General features: G+C 37.0%; 1 protein-coding gene across 9 annotated transcripts in view; it reads right to left on the bottom strand.

The window, feature by feature from the left end:
* Window positions 1–20,309, bottom strand: part of MARCHF8 (membrane associated ring-CH-type finger 8) — a 129,003-nt gene that overhangs the window by 23,510 nt on the left and 85,184 nt on the right. The gene's annotated exons all lie outside the window — the stretch shown is intronic.

The raw sequence follows: 20,309 nt of genomic DNA, 5'->3' as shown, positions 1-20,309 counted from the left end.
GAAAACAGCATGGAGGTGTCTCCAGAAGTTGAAAATAGAGCTACCCTATTATCCAGCTATTGCACTACTGGGTATTTACCCTAAAGATACAAATGTAGTGATCCAAAGGGGCATATGCACCCAAATGTTCATAGCAGCAATGTTCACAATAGCCAAACTATGGAAAGAGCCTAGATGTCCATCGACAGATGAATGAAAAAAGAAGATGTGATACACACACACACACACACACAACACACAAATATTATTCAGCCATCAAAAAAAAAAATCTTGCCATTTGCAACAACGTGAATGGAACTAGATGCTATTATGCTAAGCGAAGTAAGTTTATCAGAGAAAGACAATAACCATATGATCTCACTGATGTGAGGAATTTGAGAAACAAGACAGAGGATCATAGGTGAAGAGAGGAAAAATGATACAAGATGAACTCAGAGAGGGAGACAAACTGTAAGAGACTCATAATCTCAGGAAACAAATTGAGGATTGCTGGGGGGTGGGGGGGGAGTGATAGGGTGGCTGGGTTATGGACACTGGGGAAGGTATGCACTATGGTGAGTGCTGTGAATTGTGTAAGACTGATGATTCACAGACCTGTACCCCTGAAGCAAATAATACATTATATGTTAATAAGTTTAAAAAAAGATAGAAAGAAAAACTGCACAATCAAAAAAAAAAAAAAAAACTTCCTGTTTAATGTCTCTCAATCTTGAATCTCTACCCCCTACCCCCACCCACAAGCTCGATCAGACTTTAGTGAGCAAGCAAGCAACACAACACCCCCAGAAGAGGCTGGAGCCACTTAAACCAAACACCACCCCCCAGGGCTGGCAAGGGCATATTTAGTAGGGAAGGTCTGACTTGTGAGCCACCAGTGTAGTGGGCCTCTCCGGCCAAGGACCAACACAGGCCCCCTGCAGGTACCAAGGCTACTGATCATACCATGCTCAAAGCGTTGGCTTCAGTTCTGGTGGAAAGAGGACCAAGCATTTTCTTTTTTCATTAGAATCAAGCTTACAGTTTTTTGTTTGTTTTTTGTTTCCTTTCCTCATTTTTTGGATCAGACTTTATTTTTTCTTTGTTTTTCTTTGGAATCAGACTTATAGTTTTTTTGTCTGTCTGCTGGCATTTTTGTTTGTTTTCCTTTTGTCTTGGATCAGGCTTTCTCTTTTTTCTTTTCCAGGCTTATTTTAACAAAGAAATCAAAGCACGCTTAGTTAAAGGTCCAAATTCTCCCCACTGAAAGCAAGCCTCCTTGCTTTCAGTCCTCTGCAGAGGACTGACCTGTGGGAAAGAGTAGCCAAAACACCACAGTGGAGTGCACACAGCATACACCAGAAACACTTCCTGAAGCACCAGGCCATGGACAGTGTATGACCCGCTTCTTAATATAGCATTACTCTCAGAAGCAGAAAACAGAACAAGATTTTATAACATGCAAAAGAAACCTGGACAAAATGACAAAACAGAAATTTTCCCCAAAAGAAAGATCAAGAAGAAATCACAGCCAGGGATTTGTTCAAAACAGATATAAGCAGTATGTCTGAACAAGAATTTAGAACAACAGTCATGACTACTAGCTGGGCTTGAAAAAAGCACTGAAGATACCAGAGAAACCCTGATTCTGCAGAGATAAAAGACCTAAAAACTAGTTAGGCCGAAATAAAAAATGCTGTATCTGAGATGCAAAACCAACTGGATGTAATCACAATAAGGAAGAAGCAGAGGAATAAATAGGTGATATAGAAGATAAAATTATGGAAAACAATGAAACTGAAAAGAAGAGGGGAGAAAACAATTAGGTTACAAATAAGACTCAGGGCACTCAGTGATTCCATAAAGCACAACAATATCCATATCATAGGTGTCCTAGAAGAGGAATGAGAAAACAGGGCAGCAGGTTTATTTGAACAAATTATAGTGGAGAACTTCCCTAATATGGGGAAGGAAACAAGGATTCAAATCTAAAAGGCAGCGAGAACTCCTCTCAAATTCAACGAAAACACTTCCACACCAAGACAGATCAGAGTGAAACTTGCAAAATAACAACAGTAAAGAGAAATTTGAAAGCAGCTTGGAACAAAAAGTCCTTAATCAAAAAGGGCAGATATAGGAGGTTAGCAGCATATCTGTCCACAGAAGTTTGACAGCCCAGAAGAAAGTGGCATGATATATTCAACATATTAAATGGGAAAAATACACAACCAAGAATACTTTATCCAGCAACCCTGTCTTTCAGACTAGAAGGAGAGATAAAGAGTTTTCAAAACAAGCAAAAACTGAAGGAGTTCATGAACACTAAACCAGCTCTGCAAGAAATATTAAAAGAGACCCTCTGAGCAGGAAAGACAGACCAAAATTAACATAGAAAGGAATGGAGACACTCTACAGAAACAGTGACTTTACAGGTTATACATTAGCACTAAATTCATATCTATCAATAAATACATTGAATGTCAATGAACTAAATATGCCAATCAAAAGACACATGGTAACCAAATGGATAAAAATAATAAGACCCATGGATATGCTGCTTACAAGTGACTCTTTCTAGACCCAAAGACACCTACAGATTGAAAGTAGGGGGGTGAAGAACCATTTATCATGCTAATCTCCAATCTCATTTATAGTTCTACTATCAATGCCTTAGATTTAGGTTCTCTTCATTTTTCACTTGAAATTCTTGAATAACTTCCTATCTTATCATCTTTCTACTTTGAAAGTGACCTCCCTGATACATAATTGCTATGGACTGCATTGTGTCCTCCCAAATTTGTATGTTAAGTTCTAGCCCCTAGTATTCAGAATGTGACGATATTTGGAGACAGGGTCTATAAAAAGGTCATTATGTTTAAATGAAGTCGTTGGGGTGGGACTTGACCCAATATGAATAGTGTTCTTATAAGAAGATGAACTTAAGACATAGGCACACACAGAGGGAATAATATCATGTGAAGACACAGGAAGAAGAAGTCAAGGGAAGCTATCTAGGAGCCAAAGAAAGAGTCCTCAAATGAAACCAAACCTGCTGACATCTTAATCTTAGAATTCTAGCCTCTAGAACTGTGAGAAAATTATTTCCTGTTGCCTAAGTACCCATTGCCTCATTATTTTGTGATGGCAGCACCAGCAAATAATACAAGAATCTTCCACACTATAACTTTCTTTAAAAAAAAAAAAAAATGAATGTTCAAACTTGTAAATCTGATTTTCTAAAAATAAGAAAGTAACTCTCCCTGAATCTAATATTCTTACTCTAAACCCAAATGAGTAAAAAAACAAAAACAGAAACTATTACCTATGGAAAAATCATGTATTTTTAAGATTGTCATACTCTCTTTTCATTTCACATGCTTTGCAATAATCATGGGGAAGACCAGAGAAGGTTGAGATGTAATTAGCAGGTAAAATTCCTTTGGTCAAAAGTACAAAGGAGCTACTGGATCATTTTAAAACTGCTTGGAGAAGAGTTGATTCCATTCCACCAAGCTTCTCCTTAAAGAGAACCAGCAATCAAGAAAATTTTAACTTTCCCCTTCCCCAAAACCCACTAAATGACATACTGCCTTGACTTTGCTACAGTTGGCTTTTGAATACTCAACACTCCTAAAATGTTAGTAAAGAAACATTTCAAGAGCTCCCAAGTGGCCTGCCAGCTGGCACTTGTTTCAACAATATTGTCTTTACAGCAATGTGTCTGTACAATTCTTTTGAGTATTTTCATTATATTCTCTTATTTTATAAATCTGAGTGAAAACATAAGTTCAAATCTCTTTTAAGTATAATACAATATACACACTGCTATTAAATGCTTTTCCATCATTGGAATGTTTCTTAGTTTTAAGCTAGTCAATTAGCTTTAGGAAAAGAACAAAATTAAAAAGTATGCTCTAAGTATTAACAATGTCAGCAAAGACTATTTCTAAAAGACAAGAAGAATCAAATTTCATTCATTCATCTTATTCATGCATTCACTCATTGGGAGTAGAGAGTCTCTCTGTCCAAAGCACAGGTAAATCTGTAACCAGTCAAGTGTCGTTCATGAGTCAAGAATGTACTATGGACAAACACAGGGCACTGCTGTGAATCCAAGCTTTAAGGTTCATTTACCAGCAATTTACTACTAAATTTTAAGTTAGCTTACTAAATTAAAAAACAAAGGTTCCATATGCCCTGGAATATCTGTACAGAAAATCATTATAACCACTATGACATTTACCCACTACCTTAAAGGAAACAGCCAGTTTAACACCACCTGGAAATGTACAAATAAGTTCTGAGGTACAAAAGAAGCAGTAATTTCTATCCTTGACTTTTTTTTGACATTTATTATTCCACAGAGAAGGGTTACTGGGGTGGGGAGAGGCCTAGGTGTTAAGCTAGGTAATATTATAAATCCAGACTGAGATGCTCTTTACCTTATAAACTTGAGAAATAAATTTAATGATGCCTGTATCCTGTTTTCCTTCTTAGAATAAGTCAGTATTTTACTTTGGTAAAAATCAAACAAATTATCTAGCCCCAGAACATACAGATGCTTTAAAGCCTGAAACCTGTCAACATTTAGAATTGTTTCTTCCACTTGGCAGGAAATTAATAATTCAGTTCCAAAAGACCATTTTTTCCCCCTTCAATACTAGTACATTTATTTGGACTTACTGAAAAAAATCTAAGAAGTTCAGAACCATAACCAGACCTATTTTTCAGGAAGCAAATCCCAGGATTCATTCAAACCAGTGACTCACTCATTCCATACGTATTTACTATTTGACTAACACATGCAAGCAAACGTATTAGGCACAAAACATGGGCAAAAATAAATCTCACTTCTCAGCTTGTTCTAATGATGATGTTAACCACAGAACCTCTTTGAAATAGTGTTTCAATGAGAAATATATAACCAGGGAATCAAATAAATAAAAAAAATTTTTTAAACATTAAAAAAGCACAAACATGAATTATATCAGGATACAGTGGGTGACACCATTCTTTCCTACAGTAAAACTCGCCTGTTTCGGAATGAAAAGGACAGGTTACCAAAGATCAAGGTCGAGAACTGGAATTAGGCATTCTGAAGAGAAAAAGAGTTCCATTCCAGTTCAAGCCAAAATTAAGTTCCAATGCCCAAGTGATACAAACCTTAGCAAATCATTTTCATAAATCTTTAATATACTTAGTCACTGCTTACTGAGTCCACCATCTTATTATCCTGGGTGAGATAAAAGCCTCACTGCTGGTAGCAAAAGCTATTACTTTCTCTTATTGGAGAAGGTACCAGGAGATGCCCACTCTGATAGCACAAACTCCCCTCGCTTGCTCTCACCTCCATGTGTCTTTGGTGGGCTTCTGTCTACATTTTTAAAAAAAGGAGCTCCTCAGAACACAGTTCCATGCCCTCTTCTCATTTGTTGTCTCCCTCAGACCAGTGCTTCTGAAACTTTGTGCATTTCAATCATTTAAGGACCTTCATAAAATGTAGACTATGATTTGTTAGGTCTGAGGTGGGTTGAGATTCTGCATTTCTGTTAAGCACCTAGGTGCTGCTGGTCCCCAGACTATACTTTAAGATGCAAGTTTCATTCCAAATCTTGGGCGAGAATAATCCATAAAGGCTATGATTCATTTTTCCAATTGAGGTATAACTGAATATGACTCATATTTTAAATAGCAAGTCATGACTACTGTAAAAGTAAACTTCTGCATAAAAGATGGTAGTGAGCTCACAACCGAGTTAATACAAATAAATCAATCAGGAAACAGACTGATACATCCACTGGGAAAGACTGAGTCTGAGGGTGTGAGAAAGAAAAGTCTTATTAATGTTAAGAAGTTACCAAATCACAAAGATAAAGAGAAGCTCTGTTGAAGAATAAGGGACATTTCACAATTTACTCAGTCCAGTCAGTGGTGTTTTGCAAGTCCATGTGTGGCTCCAACAGAATGTACCTTGAGGGTAGAACTGAGATGCAGAGCGCACAGAGACCAAACACGCCCTGGGAAGTAGAAGCCAAGAATTAAAGAGAAGACAATGAGGTGAGATGCCCAAGCAAGTTTTGAGGATTTTGTATAAAGGAGTCAAACAATAAAACTTCACGTGGGAGTCTCCCTGAAACTCTGACCAGGAACAGTCTTTTTTTTTTTTTTTAAAGGTTTTATTTATTTATTTGACAGAGGTGGTGGGGGGAAGCAGGCCCCCTCCTGAGCAGAGAGCCCGATGGGGGCTCGATCCCAGGACCCTGGGATCATGACCTGAGCCGAAGGCAGAGGCTTTAACCCACTGAGCCACCCAGGCGCCCCAGGAACAGTCATTTAAACACACACACATACACACACAAACACACACACACACCCCAAAAACCAAAAAATAAGCAAACAAGCAAAAAACCAAAACAAACAAACAAAAATCTGTGTAACAGATATGCTATCTACCCAATCTCCATCCCTACATAGAACAAATTTGTTCTGAGCAGCAATGGGCCCAAGTAAAAGTTCTCACTTTCTCACTCTATTTTGCAATTGTAAGTAAATATGTAAGGAAGTTCTCGCCAAACACATTAAACTTGAAGTTTTCTGGAAGAACATTCTGCTACAGCCACTGCTCCTTTCTCCAGCATTTCTTCTTTCCTGAGTCACCCTGGAATATAGATGTCATGCCAGGAGGTGCAGCAGTCACCTTGAAACCATGAGGAAAAAAAGTATACACAGAGGTCTCCAACTTTTTGTTTCAGGACACCTTTACAAGTATATTACTGAGGACTCCTCAAACCTCCTATTTATGTGGATTATATATAATTGATATTTGCCATATTAGAAATTAAAACAATTTTTAAAATATGAATCTCTTAATTCAGTTAGAATAAACCCAGTTAATATAAATAACATTTCTATGAAAAACAACGATTTTTCTGAAAAAAATTAAGTGAGCAGAGTAACATAGCTTTATATTTTTGTAAATCTTGTTATTGTTTAGTTAACAGAACATCGCTGAATTCTCATATCTGTTTGTACATTCAATCTCCTCTGTTGTTCTGACTGAAATAAATGAAGAAAATTTGGCCTTCTACAGTTATGTATTTATAAACGGAGTGTGTATTTAACAGCCATTTGAGATAACTGGATATTCTTTTTACTACACAAAAACTCAACAAGTAATTAGGGGTGATGTACACTCTGAAATGGTATTAATAAATTTTTAATACTCCATTAAAATCAACTGGTCCATCTTCTACTTTGAATTGATCTCTTCTTAATCGTGTATGACTTTATAATATCACACTAAATTGGTCATTTAGAAATTACTGGTTCACTGGGTTATGCAAATTGTCCAAGACTGACACATTTCATAATGCAAAATGAAAAAAATCACACTTGTTAATATGACCATAATTATAGGAAAGCTATCAAAAAAAAAAAAAAAAGAAAAAAGAAAAAGAAAAGTTATCAAGCTCACAGTGGTGGATAAAAGTTTTCCAAAATCCTAATTTTTGCTTAGAGACTTCAAAAATTTTTTTGGCAACAAAAACTGCTACTTTAAAGATTGGCTCATTCATTCAATTTAGAGAAAATGTCTACCAAATATTCAAGTCAGAATAAGCTAGAGTTTGACTGCCAGTAATTCTTTCAAGTAAAAATTGTACTCTGGGGCACCTGGGTGGCTCAGCGGGTTAAAGCCTCTGCCTTCGGCTCAGGTCATGACCCCAGGGTCTTGGGATCGAGCCCCGCATTGGGCTCTCTGCTCAGTGGGGAGCCTGCTTCCTCCTCTCTCTGTCTCTGCCTGCCTCTCTGTCTACTTGTCCGTCAAATAAATAAAATCTTTTAAAGAAAGAATTGTATTCCACTAAAACTGACTAGTTAACTTAGCAACTCAATCACAGGCATGCTTTACTCTGAGTCAAACAATGCACTTTGGTATTCAGTGGAAATGATTTATATCAGATATGCAAAAATGGAATAAAACATATAATCTAAATGGAGAATAGTCAAGAATGGCAATAGTTAAGAGTGGCATACATATTAAAATGAGCAGAAAATGAATCAAAGTATTATTATAATTGTCTTCAAAATGTTCCCAAAGTTAAAGAAACATTAAGATACAAGAAATATATCAAACTTCTAAAGATAAACACTAAAAGAGATAAAGAGATACACTCATCAACACCACACATAAAACAAAAAGAAATTCTTAAAAGGGTTCAAGTAGCCTACATGATGGTAAGAAAAAGAGAAGGAAGAAAGAGAGATGGGGAGAGAGAGAAGAGAACAAACAGAAAATAAAAAGTAAAATGGCACCCTTACTTCCTAAGATGTCAGAAACTATCCTAAGGGCATGTGGCAAATAGAGAAAAATTTATTCAAGAAAGCTGAGTATACTTTGGTATGAACAGTAGGAATCTGTGGTATTTGAAGCATAACCCAGTCCATCTTCAGGCTAGAAGCTCCACTCTGGAAGGGTGCAGCCAAGAAAAAATACCGACCTTTCCACCCAGCTCCCAAAGAACAGAAAAGCATCTCGAGAGGGGCAGACTCCAAGCATGACACATTCTACTCTACCAACTCTATGTTCCGGAAGTCATGTTCCAAGCAAAAGTGATTTAGAAGTAGGTCTGGGCTCCTTTCCACACAGTGGCCACTACCAGAGAAGAAGCTTCTACTTTGCATGTCGAACTGGGTATAATGCAGCCCAGGACTGATAGGTGGTAGTTGCAAGGACTGATAGGTGGAAGCTGCAAACCAAGAAAGGCAAGCCAAGAGAGACACAGGCTACTGTCCTACATAAAGCAGGTTTGTCACTCCAAAAGATGTGGTCTACTACACCTACCCCCAACTCTAAAGCACAAGCTTAGACTTTGAAAAGGTGGAAAGGCAGGCCAAAAAAACAGAGAGCTCATAAGCTATCTCCAAGGAAACAAACATTAACTGGAATAGAAAAAGTAGAAATTCCAGCCTAATGCTACTGGCAAAAATGATGGCATTTTAGGTGGCTGCTAGCTCTAAGAGAGCAACAAGAAAAACCATAAAAGTATACCACAGAAAACCAGGGATAGAGACAACTAAGAAGGTCCTCCAGGAAGAAACCTCCAATACTGCGGTCAAAAACCGCTATAGCAAAGGAATCTGCATTTACATAGATCAGACGTGAAGAATGCCCCCAGGGAATTGTCCAAAATAGCAGTGCCATCAGCCAGCAGTTAACGGAACTAAAAACTGAGTGTAAAATCAACAGAGACAAGAAAGCATAAGAGGTCAGGGAGACAATCAGTCAAAAACCACTGCTCCCAACAGTCATGCCAACTTGAGAAAGCACACACCCAAGGCTTACCCCTCTGAGAAGCAAAATCAAAGACTACATATTGTGAGGAAAACAGATTTTGCTGTAAAATCCAGCCAAGTTACTAAACAAAGAACAACCCACAGGAGGTGGAGGGAGGTAAAAGAATTTTAATTCAAAGATGCTAAAAAGTATTATCTAAAATATACAGCATTGAGTACAGAAATTACAAGATATGCAGAGAAAGAGGAAAGCATGACCCAAATGGGAAAAAAGGGAAGTAACAGAAAAGGCCCTACAGAGAGCCCACAAACTGTCTTTAGTATACAAAGGCTTCAAAGTAACTATGATAAATATGTTCACAGAACTAAATGAAACCATACTTAGAGACAAAGAAAGATATGGTGCCAGTATCTTATCCAACTGATGAAAGCAATAAAGGAATAGAAACGATAAAAAGTGAACATGGAAAATGCAGAACTGAAAAGTACAATAACTGAAATGAAAAGTTCATCACAGTCATTCAACAGCAGATCTGACCTGGCAGAGGAAAGAATCTGTAAACATGAAGATGAATCCTCAGATTATGCAATCTGAAGAATAGAGATCAAAAAGAATAAAGAAAACTAAATTCAGCCTTAGAGAAACAGGGAACATGATTAAGTACACCAATATATCCATAATGTACAAGGGAGAAAGAAGAGAGAGGAGGAGAAAAAAATTCAAAGAAATAATGGCTGCATACTCCTAAAATTTAGTAAAAACATAATTCTCCACACCAAGAAGCTAAATTAAATTGTAGCAGGATAAAAGCAAAGGGACCCACATCCAAACATAACAAATTAACATGCTGAAAGACAAAGAGAAAGCTTTGAAATCAGCAAGGGAAAAATAACTAATTATATACAGCAACCACCCCCCCTCCAATTAATAGCTGATTTCTCATCATTTGAAACCATGGAGGACACAAGACTGGGGGAGGAGGGAGAACTGAAAGAACTGAAAGAAAAAGAATTTTAATCAAGAATATTATTCCAGCAAACCTATCTTCAATAATGAAGGTGAAATAAAGATATCAAGAAATTATCAAGAATGACAAAACCCGAGAGAATGCAACAATAGCAGACACACGTTAAAAGGAATATTAGAGAGAAGTTCTTCAGGCTGAGAACAAGTAACACCAAGCAATAATTAGAAACTATGTGAAAGGCGCCTGGGTGGCTCAGTGGATTAAGCCGCTGCCTTCGGCTCAGGTCATGATCTCAGGGTCCTGGGATCAAGTCCCGCATCAGGTTCTCTGCTCGGCAGGGAGCCTGCTTCCCTCTCTCTCTCTCTCTGCCTGCCTCTCCATCTACTTGTGATTTCTCTCTGTCAAATAAATAAATAAAATCTTTAAAAAAAAAAAAAAAGAAAAAAGAAACTATGTGAAAAAAAAAAAGAATGCCAGAAAAACTAATTACATGAAAATAAAAGACAGTATACACATATATATTTCTTGTCCTTTTATCTCTTAAGTGATTGTAAAAGGAATTATACAAAAACATGTATATATTGTATTTTTGGACCTATAACAAAAAGAAATGTTAACATACTTGATAATAACAAACAAAAGAGATGAGTGGGTACAAAACTGTATTGGCAAAGGAAGCATTACCAGATGGCAACACAAATCCACAGGAATAAATAAGAATGAGAAATGTTAAATAATTTTGAAAGAACAAACTCTGTAAATGCTCTTTTTTTACTTACTTAAATGACAAATTAATAACTGCAACAATGTATTATTAGGTTTGGAACATACATAGTGTAATGTATAACAATAAGCAAGAAAGGGAAAGAAGAAATAGAGGTATACAGGAAGCATGATTTTATATCTTATGGAATTTAATTAATATGATGAAGTTAGAGTGTGTTAAAAGAATGTATACATTAAACCCTGGAGCCGACATGATGTTGATAACTTTAATCACTTAATGCAACACAAAGTAGTAAAGGAGAAATAGAGAAAAAAGACATAAGATATATAAAAAACAAAAAGTGAAATGACTAACAAATCAACCATATTAATAGCAATAAGTATTAACAATCCAATCAAAATGAGTTTATCAAAGTAGACAAAAATGCAAAATGCAAGGGCACATGGTCTAGAGAAAACACACTTTACACTGAAAATTACGAATAGGATTAAAATTAAAAGAAGGAAAAAGATAAAATTGCAAAAAACAATAACCATAAGGAAGTTGAAAAGACTATACCAGTATCAGACAAAACAAAATTAAGAAAATTATACTAGAGATAAAGAGGGATGTTCATTATAAGACAGTCAATCCATCATGAAAATGTAACAATTATAAACATATATGTACCTCATAAGAGACCCAAAAATTGCTCATAAGAGAGCAAAAACTGACAGAACTGAGTGAACACCAGATAATTCAACAATATTGGCAGACCTCAAACCATATATTCAACAGTGGACAGAACAACTAGGTAGAATACGACTAACAAAAAAGAACTAAACAGTGCTATAAACCAGATAGACCTAACAGACCTCTACAGGACACTAAACCCAACAACAGAATACACATTCTTCTCAAGTGTACATAAAACATTCTCCAGGACAGACTACAAGGTAGACCATAAAACAAGCCTAAAGAAATTCAAAAGAATTGAAATAATACAAAGTATGATTTCTCACAACAAAGTTAAATTAGGTATCAAGAACAGAAAAGTAAGAGATTCACAGATACATAAAAATTAAACAATAAAATCAGAAACAACCAATTGGGTCAAAGAATTCACAGGGAAAATTAGAAAATGTGAAATTAATAAAAATGAAAACACAAAATACCAAACTTATCCAATGCAGCTAAGACAGTGCTTAGAGAAATAGTTACAGCTGTTAAGTGCTGATAAATATAAAGAATAAGCTCAAATAAATTACTTCCACAATAAGACACTCGAAAGAAAAGAGCAAAGCACACCTAAATTAGATAACAAAGGGAAAGATTACAAGGAGATGTTAATAAGGACTAGAAGATTGATGGAGAAAAAGCAACAAAACCAAAAGTTGACTCTTTGAGACAAGATTTTTTTTTTAAGTCAAAAAATTTATGTAGCTTCACTAAGTAAAAAATGAAATATAACTCAAATTATTAAAATTAAGAATAAAAGAGCATGTCCTACCAACCTTACAGAAATATAAAGGATTATAAAAGAATACTGTGAATAATTTTATATCAAAAAAATAGAAAAGTAAAAGAGGAAATTCCTAGGGCCACCTGGGTGGCTCAGACCATTAAGCATCTGCCTTTGGCTCAGGTCAAGATCTCCAGGTCCAGGGATCGAGTCTCACATCGGGATCCCAGCTCAGCAGGGAGTCTACTTCTCTGTGCTCTGTCTCTCTCTCTTTCAAATAAATTAGTAAAATCTTAAAAAAAAAAAAAAAAAAGAGGAAATTCCTGCAGAGATAGACACAAACTACCAAAAGTGACTTAAGAAGAAATTAAAAATCTGGGGGTGCCTGGCTGGCTCACCTGGTACAGTGTGTGACTCTTGCTCTTAGGGTCATGAGCTCAAGCCTCACAATGCGCATGGGGCCTAGTTAAAGTCAAGCAGAGAGAGTCAATTATCATATGGTTTCACTTATTTGTGAAGCATAACAAATATCATGGAGGATAAGGGGTGTTAGAGAGGAGAAGGGAGTTGGGGGAAATTGGAAGGGGAAGTGAATCATGAGAGACTATGGACTCTGAAAAACAATCTGACGGGTTTGAAGTGGCGGCGGGGTGGGAGGTTGGGGTATCAGGTGGTGGGTATTATAGAGGATACGGATTGCATGGAGCACTGGGTGTGGTGAAAAAATAATGAATACTGTTTTTCTGAAAATAAATAAATTAATTTAAAAAAAAAGAAATAAAAGAAATTTTAAAAATCCGAATAAACCAGATTAAATTAGTTTTCTAAAAACTTCCCACAAATAAGGGCACCTGGGTGGCTCAGGCAGTTGAGTGGCCAACTCTTGATTTCAGTGAAGGTCATTATCCCGGGGCCCTGGAATCAGGCCCTGCATTGGGCTCTGCACTCTCTCCCTCTCCCCTTCTCCCCTGCTCATTCTCTCTTTCTCTCAAATAAATAAATAAATCTTTTTTTTTTTTAAAGATCAAAGATATCACAAGAATAGAAAATTGCACACCAATATTCCTTATGAATACAGACTCAAGAATTCTCAACAAAATACTAGCAAACCAAATCTAGCAAAAGATAAAAAGGATATACACTATGACTAGGTAGCATTTATACTAGGAATGCAACACTGAAATAGCTAAATCTCAACATAAGACATATGATCAAAAACTGCGTAAAATACACTATAAACATTTGACAAAATCTAACACCTTTCCTGATAAAAACACTCAACAAAAGGGGAGTGTACCTGATAAAGTGTATCTATAATAAATCCACAGTAGTTAATATCACACTTAATGATCAAAGAATGGTTTTACACTAAGACTGGGAACAGGACAAGCTGTTCACTCTTTTTTTTTTTTTTTAAGAATTTTTTTTTAGGGACGCCTGGGTGGCACAGTTGGTTAAGCAGCTGCCTTCGGCTCAGGTCATGATCCCAGCGTCCTGGGATCGAGTCCCGCATCGGGCTCCTTGCTCGGCAGGGAGCCTGCTTCTCCCTCTGCCTCTGCCTGCCATTCTGTCTGCCTGTGCTCGCTCTCTCCCCCTCTCTCTCTCTGATAAATAAATAAAATCTTTAAAAAAAAAAAAGAATTTTTTTTAATTTTTTTTTTTTATTTTCAGCATAACAGTATTCATTATTTTTGCACCACACCCAGTGCTCCATGCAATCCGTGCCCTAGAGGGCACCCACCACCTGGTACCCTGACCTCCCACCCCCCGCCCCTTCAAAACCCTCAGATTGTTTTTCAGAGTCCATAGTCTCTCATGGTTCACCTCCCCTTCCAATTTCCCCCAACTCCCTTCTCCTCTCTAACTCCCCATGTCCTCCAGGCTATTTGTTATGCTCCACAAATGAGTGAAGCTGTTCACTCTTTCATCTTCTATTCAACATTGTAGTGAGAACTCTAGGCAGGATAATTAGGAAAGAGAAAGAAAGAAAAAAGACATCCAGCTTGGAAAGGAAGAAGTAAAAGTAACTTTGTCCCCGAATGACATGATCTTGTATACAGAAAATCCTGAGGATGAAAATAATATACAAAAATAACTTGCATTTCTATATATGGTAAATGAACAACCCAAAAACAAAATTAGGAAAACTCTTTTACAATACTGTCAAAAAAGGTAATATATTTAGGAATAACACTAACAGGATAAATGCAAAGTTCATACTCTGAAACTACAAAGTATTTTTGAAAGAAATCAAAGACCTAAATAAATGGAACATTAAGTTATTTGCTGTTGTTGAGTTGTAGGGAGTTCTATATATATTTTGAATATTAACCCCTCATCAGATATACGATTTGCAAATGCTTTCTCCAGTCCAAAGACTGTCTTTTCATTCTGTTGATGCAGTTTTTTTTTTTTTTAAGATTTTATTTATTTATTTGACAGGCAGAGATCACAAGTAGGCAGAGAGGCAGGCAGAGAGAGAGGAGGAAGCAGGCTCCCTGCTGAGCAGAGAGCCTGATGCGGGGCTTGATCCCAGGACCCTGGGATCATGACCTGAGCCGAAGGCAGAGGCTTTAACCCGCTGAGCCACCCAGGCGCCCCTGTTGATGCAGTTTTTAATGTTGATATAGTCCAGTGTATTTATTTTTGTTGCTGCCTGTGCTTCTAGTGTCAATAAATCCTTGCCAATCCAATGTCATGAAGATTTTCCTCCTGTATTTTCTTCTTCCAAGAGTTTTACATAGTTCATGTTTAGTTAGGACTTTGACATATTTTGAGTTAACTTTTGTATGCAGTATAAGAAACCCACTTCATTCTTTAGCATGTGGGTATTTAGTTTTTCCCAGCACCATTTGTTGAAAAGACTACCCTTTCCCTACTGATCCTCTTAGCACTCCTAAATCATTTAGCACTCGAAAATTATTTGAGATCTATGTGAGGGTTTATTTCTAGGCTTCCTACTCTATATCACTGGTCTAAATGTCTATCTTTTTTTAAAATTAATTAATTTATTTTTTATTTATTTCCAGCATAACAGTATTCATTATTTTTGTACCACACCCAGTGCTCCATGCAATCCATGCCCTCTCTAATATCCACCACTTGGTTCCCCCAACCTCCCACCCCCCACCTCTTCAAACCTCTCAAACTGTTTTTCAGAGTCCATAGTCTCTCATGGTTGGTTCACGCCCCCTTCCAATTTCCCCCAACTCCCTTCTCCTCTAAATGTCTATATTTATGCCAATACCATGCTGTTTTGATTACTGTAGCTTCTGAAACCAGGAAGTATGAGGCTTCTAACCCTGTCCTTTTTTCATAATATCATTTTGCTGTTTTTAATGTTGATATAGTCCGGTGTATTTATTTTTATGTTGCTGCCTGTGCTTCTAGTGTCAATAAATCCTTGCCAATCCATATGAATTTTAGGATGGATGTTTTACTTTGGTTACTACTGACCTTTTAACAATAGTAAATTTTCCAGGGGCACCTGGGTGGCTCAGTGGGTTAAGCCTGTCTTCAGCTCAGGTCAGGTCCTGGGATCCAGCCCTGCATCGGGCTCTCTGCTCAGCCAGGAGCCTATTTCCCCCTCTCTCTCTGCCTGCCTCTCTATCTATTTGTGATCTCTAGCTCTCTCTCTCTCTGTCAAATAAATAAATAAAAATCTTTAAAAAATAAAAATTAAAAAAACAGTCTTCTAATACACGAACATAGGATGCCTTTACATTTACCTATATCCGCTTTGATTTCTTTCAGCAGTGTTTTACAATTTTCAGGGTAGGTATCTTTCATCTCCTTGGTTAATCAACAAAAGCTCCTAAAATAAGTAAGTTCAGCAAAGTAAAAGGCACAAAATAAACACAAAAAACTTAACTGCATTTGTCTATATATCAATCAACAAAAGGACATGAAAATTATTATTATTACAGTGCAAATCTAACAAGACTCGAATGCTAAAACTAAAACACTGATGAAAGAAATACAGAAGATCTAAATGAACAGAGATATACTGTGCTTATGGATTAGAAGACTCAATATAGGAAAGTTGTCAGCTCTTCCCCAAACTGATACACAGTTTTAATTCAATTTCTATCAAAACCCCAGCAACTACTTTGTAGATACAGAGAAACTATTCTAAAATTTATATGGAGAGGTAATAGAATTAGAATACCTAAAACAACTGCATAAAAGAAGATTAAGGTGGGAATAAGAAGTCTATATGATTTCAAGACCTATGAAATAGCTACAGTAAGTAAAACTGTGTGGTGTTGGCAGAGGAAACAGACACACTGATCAATGGAACAAGACTGAGAATTCAGAAACAGATCCACACAATGGTCCAAACTGACTTTGGAGAAAGAATTTTCAGGAAATGGTGCTGGCGTCATCAGACAATAAGCAACAAAACAAGACAAAAACCGGTAAAACTTCTAGAAAAAAACAAAAACAAATCTTTAGAATTAGGTAAAGAGTTCTTATACTTGATGTCTAAAATATGACTGACGCAGGGGCACCTGGGTGGCTCAGTGGGTTAAAGCCTCTGCCTTCAGCTCAGGTCATGATCTCAGGGTCCTGGGATCAAGCCCCACATTGGGCTCTCTGCTTAGCAGGGAGACTGCTTTCTCCCTTCTCTCTCTATGCCTGCTTCTCTGCCTACCTGGGATCTGTTTGTCAAATAAATAAATAAAATCTTTTAAAATTAATTAATTAATTAATTAATTAATTAAAATATGACTGATGCAGAAAAGAAAAAAAATGGTAAATCAAACTAAAATTTAAAACTTTTTCTCCATTAAGAGGATGAAAATAAAAGCTACAGACAGAGAGAAAATATCTGAAAACAACATATCCAACTAAAGACTAGTATCTAGAATATATATAAATTCTGAAAATTCAACAGCACAAAAAATTTGATTAGAAACTGGGCAAAAGACATGTAAAGACATTCGAATAAGAAGATATGCAGATGGCAAATAATCATAGGAAAACACGTTCAACATCATTAGCCATTAGGGAAATAGAAATTAAACCATAATGCGATACCACTACACATCTATCAGAATGACTAAAATAGAAAATAGTAACATCACCAAATTCTGGCAGAGGATACAGAGAATCTGGATCATGTGTATATTGCTTGCAGGAATATAAACATATTTACTGTGGAAAAACACTGGAAGTTTCTCTAAAAATTAAACATGCAAATACCACATGAAATAGCCATTGTTCTTCTGGGCATTTATCCCAGAGAAGTGAAAACATATGTTCATATAAAAACTTGTACCTGGAGGACGCCTGGGTGGCTCAGTTGGTTGGCATTTGACACTTGATTTCGGCTCTAATCGTGATCTCGGGGTCATGGGATTGAGCCCGGGAATCAGGCTATCCATTGAACTCTGCCTGCCCCTCTCCCTCCCCCTCTGCCCCTCTCCCTGCCCATGTAGGCTCTCTCTCAAATAAAATATTAAAAAAAAAAAAAAAAGCCTTGTACATTGGTGTTTACAGCAACTTCGTTCAAACAAAGTCTTTCAAGAGGTGAATACTTGAACGCTCTGCTATATTGATACCATGGAACACCATTCAGCAGTAGGCAGGAAATCTCAAGAGAATTATACATAATTTAAAAAGCCACTCTCAAAGGTTCACAAATATGATTCCATTTATATAACATTCTTTAGTTGACAAAACTACAGAAAAAAGAATAGATTAACGGTTGTCAGTGGTTACGGAGGGAAGTAAATATGGCTATAAAGGGCAACTGAAGGATCCTTGTGGTGATGGAAATATTCTAGATCTTGACTATATCAATGTCAGCATCCTGATTGTGACATTTCACTAGAGCTCTGTAAGATGTTACCATTGGGTGACAGTAGATAAGGGTACATGAGAGTCTCTGTAACATTTTTTTACAACTTTGTATGTGCGATTTTATGATTTATAAGAAATGTATATTTGGTCATTCAGATGACCAAAATCTATTTCTCATATATATTTGGTTTTCATCCATAGTTTGCCGCTCACAGTTCCCAAAACCCTTGGAATTTCCTAAGCTGAGAGTGGTAAGGGTGTCGTTGGTTACGTTAATGAATGACTTAAGGATGGGGGGCCATGTGATTACAGAGTTGGAACTTTTACAGTAAAGGGGGTGAAGGCTATCAATTGCCAATGGCTAATGATTTAATCAACCAATCATACCTTATGTAATGAAGCCTCCATAAAAATCCAAAGGACAGAGTTTGAAAGGCTTTGGGGTTGGTGAACATGCAGGGATGTAGGTAAAGTGGTGCTCCTGCAGAGGACATGGGGGCTCTATGCCCTTTCCCTATACCCTGCCCTTATGCAACATTTCCAACTATCAGGTTGTCCCTAAATTGTATCTTTTTACAATAAACTGGTGATCTACTAAGTTAAACATTTCTCTGAGATTTGTAGCAGATTAATCAAACCCAAGTAGGGCAGGCATTGTGAGAACCCCTGATTTATAGCTGGTAGGGCAAAAGTACAGGTAACAACCTACACTTGTGACTGGTATCTGAAGTCCAAAGAAGGGGTCATGAGAACCTCCAATCTGCAGCCAGTTGGTCAGAAGCACAAGGTAACAGCCCAGGTTTGTGACTGGCATCAGAAGGGAATGGTGGAGGTAAGGGGGGAAGTCTGGAAGAACTGAACTCATCATAATCTCTAGATCAGATGCTATCACCAAGTAGACAGTATCAGAATTGAGCTGAATTCTCAGACACTCTGCTGGTGTTCTGATAATTGCCTGGTGCTATGTAGGAAGCCCCTCTCCTCGTACTGGAATCAGTACCAGAACCAATTTGTATGTATGTATGTATGTATGTATCTGTGTGTTTACGGTATACATGAATTAAACACTATAACTAAAACACAGGGGTTTTCGATTTGGAGATAAAAGCAAGATACAACTACATGCTACATACAAGAAAAATACTTTACATATATAAATACAAACAGGTTAAAAATAAAGCCAGGGACACCAATAACAAAATTACACTAATAGTAAGATGACAGAGGTGTTGAAACTATCTGGCAAAGACTGCAGCTCAAATGACCATTCATAATTCTTAAAACATAAAATGGACTCAAAAGTAAAGAAATAAAAGAAGAAAAAAAAATCAATGACAGAAAAAGTATTCAATCTTACACAACAGAGAGAAAAAAAAAAAGATTTAAAAAATATGGAAAAAATCTCAGGGACCTGTGAAGCAAAACCAAATGGTTTAACAGTCCTATCACTGAAGTCTAAAAAGGAGAACGAATACAGTGCTGAAAAATACTTGAACAAAAATTTGCTGAAATGCTCCCAAGTTCATAGAAAGACATAAACCTACAGCTTAAAGAAGGCGAGTGAACTACAAATAGGATAGACAAACAAAAAACTTACTAGAAATCTTGCTTTAAAAAATAATCACCTTCGGGGCGCCTGGGTGGCTCAGTGGATTGGGGCCTCTGCCTTCGGCTCCGGTCATGATCCCAGGGTCCTGGGATTGAGCCCCACATCGGGCTCTCTGCTCAGCAGGGAGCCTACTTCCCTTCCTCTCTCTCTGCCTGCCTCTCTGCCTACTTGGGATCTCTGTCTGTCAAATAAGTAAATAAAAAAATTTTAAAAAAATAATAATCGCCTTGGTCAAAGCTCTGGATTGAACTTGCCGCCACCAAAGTTCCTATGTTGAAGCCCTAACACCCAAAGTGACTGTATTTGGAGATGGGGCTTAAAGAGGTACATAGAGTTAAATTGGTCATAAGTGGCCCTCACCCAACAGGTCTGGTGGCCTTATGAGAAGAGGAAGAGAAAGAGACATCTCTGTCTCCAAACTTGTACTATTTTGTTACAGCTGCCCAAGCAGTCTAATATAATTGGCAAAAAGAAATATTACGAAGTAAT

The sequence above is a fragment of the Mustela nivalis genome, assembly GCF_964662115.1.
Source record: "Mustela nivalis genome assembly, chromosome: 2".
In the NCBI taxonomy this organism is placed as follows: domain Eukaryota; kingdom Metazoa; phylum Chordata; class Mammalia; order Carnivora; family Mustelidae; genus Mustela; species Mustela nivalis.
The sequence above is the reverse complement of the archived record's forward strand: the minus strand, read 5'-3'. Positions and strand labels throughout refer to the sequence as shown.